A 2689-nucleotide genomic window follows, 5' to 3' on the forward strand; every position below is an offset into this window, starting at 1 on the left:
CTATGAGAACTTCTCTGGTGTATGAAGTCTCCATAGCAGGAGGGGGGACTCTAGAGCAGAGATTCTTCAGCTGGCCCAAGGCCTCCAGAGAGAAGATTAGAACACAGAATAGAGCATAGCTTATGTCAGCAGAGTCCCAGCTAGCCACGTTCTGTGAACCACTCTTTTATTTTAGACTTGATGTGCTCACTGGGCGTAATGGGAATCTACAAGGCCTATAATCTCCTGCTCACCATTGTGAACCCTGATTTTGCACAAGATGCTTTCATGCTTTACAAACCCGCCAGGTCAGCAGTGCTGTGCAATGCTGGGATTCACAGGCTACTCTCCAATTCCTGAGATCAGCCGATAGGTCATTTAACCTCTTTCATGCCGGAGCTGTCACAGTGTCTCATCTGGACTTTTTCTTTTTTGTCTGTTTATCCTAGATTATTGTGAGTATTGTACAGTACAGTGGGTCCAACTCACTGGCTTCCAGGCAGCATTTGAGATTAGTAATCTTTTCCACAATTTGTTTCTGTGCTTGACTTTAATGACCCAAGGAAGAAGATGCATTCAAGCACCCAGTCATCTTCGTTCCTTCACCGGGTTTGCCTTTTGCTCATAATTAGTGGTTCATGTTTAGTATTCAGTCAGTTTTTTCCTTTACCATGCTCTCAACCTCTTTCTCTTACATTGCTTGGCAGAAACTCACTTTTGCTCATCTATTCTCTACCTGTCCAGAAGTTGGCCCTGCTCCTCATTTGGCTCCTTTTGTTCTTAGAACGGTATATTTTTCTCATAACACTCTTTGCTTCTAACAGCAGCACGATATAAACTTAACGAAGGCTAATTGGGTTGGCGAATTTTCCATTCGCATTGATGCCACAAGGGTGTGTGCTCATCACGGCCCAGCAGCCTCTGGGACACTGATCTGGCATCAGATTCCTGCAGTGAGCTCCAACCACTGAAGGGAGAGCCTTAGGTCTGTTACAGAAGAGTTCAAGACAAATCAAATTTCTATGAAAAATTGATGTAGCATCAAACACAATAAAGCTGAGATATTTCAGTGCGTTTGTGTTATGAAGGTGTAACTCGTGTTTTATATGTGCACACAGTGAAGGTATCCGGAGTGTTGGGAAAGGCTGCCTCATTACATAGACTCTTAACTTGCCAGCCTGCATTTTTAAAAGTCACATAAAAGAATAGATGTATAAGGTGATGGTTGCACTGATCACCTCACATGCTATGGAGCGAAAACGGGGGAAAAATGAGGCAGTATTTTAGAGAACCATCAAGTTCACTGCTTATGACAATTATAAAAAGTTTCAGTAGAGAATGTTCTAAAAGAGATTGGAGGCTTTGTGTGTGTGCTGGATGTAAGACTAGGGCACCAAGATTGTGTGTAGTGACAAGCTCTTTGGGAAAGAGCAGGGGCTTCAAGCAATGAGGAATTGATTGAAAAGCAGTTTAGAATCTTGGGGAAACTGAACAGCACAATTTTGCTTTCTGCCCCCACTCCCCGCCCTCCAGAAGAGCCTTCTGTAGCCCAGGCTGGCCTTGAACTCACTATGTAGCAGAAAATGACCTTAAATGATCCTCCTGCCTCCTCACTTTGCATTCTGGTACCACAGACATGTGTCAACATGTCCAGTTTCTGCAGTGCTGGCCATGAGGCTGTGGCTCACTCTGGGCAAACCCCCCACCAACTGAGCTATAGCCCCACCCAACCCCAAAATCTTTATTCTCACGTATATTTCATCTGACACCCAGCAAGCAACAACCTTGAGGCTCTTTGCCAGGAAACTGTGACTCTAGAAATCAAGCAAGGATCTCCTTGAAGCCACCAAATTAATTGACTTAGTTGTAGGCATTGTTGCTGTTAGCAGTTGTCTGAGTATGGGGACTGGACTCCAGTCTCAGCACCCACTGGTTCACACAAGACTCTAGGACTTTTCTTGAGTGATTTTATTCTGGTGATCTTAATTATCCACTCTCTTCACTATACCTAGCCATCCTAATGTATTTCCAGTCATGCATTGGGTTCATATTTACTGTATGGGTAGTATGTGTTGGATTCAAGAGCCAAGAATATGTATGTGAATAAAACAGAAAATAACCTCTTTCGTTTCAGAGCCTATATTTATCTTAGTAGGTGTTCAATTAAAAACAAAATCAAGTAGGGATATCATTAAAGGCTAACAGAGGCTATAAAAGAGGAGAGGAAAAGAAATGTTCACGGTGAGGGTGACATTTTAAAGAGGGCAGATAGGACAGGCTCCCTCGGCTGGCATTTGAGCAAAGCCATTAAGAAAATGAGTGTGGGGACCTTGGCTCAAGGTAAGCCTTAGGCTTTTGCTTCGGGTTCTACATCCATGCTGTGTGCCTCTCACACTTGGTTCCTGAGTTCTCTGTGTGAAGAACTCGCTGGAACGTGCAGCAGAGAGTGATTTGGTGGGCGGTAGCATGCACACGCACTCAACCAAGGGCTTCTGGATTTCTTTCTGCAGCAGCCATATCTACTTGCCATCAAGAGCCAGCATGTCTGCCATGAACTCTAGATTCCTACTTTTGACAACATTTTGAAAAATCAAACAATGTTTCATTTTCACTTCTTTTTAAAAGTATTGCTCCCTCTTGCTGAGTATTTTTTTATCAAGTAAAACTATATTACATATATTTTGCTATTACAAAATTTTTGCCGTTTTCA

Source organism: Psammomys obesus, unplaced genomic scaffold (assembly GCF_907164565.1).
Source record: "Psammomys obesus unplaced genomic scaffold, mPsaObe1.curated_primary_1811, whole genome shotgun sequence".
Classification (NCBI taxonomy): Eukaryota; Metazoa; Chordata; class Mammalia; order Rodentia; family Muridae; genus Psammomys; species Psammomys obesus.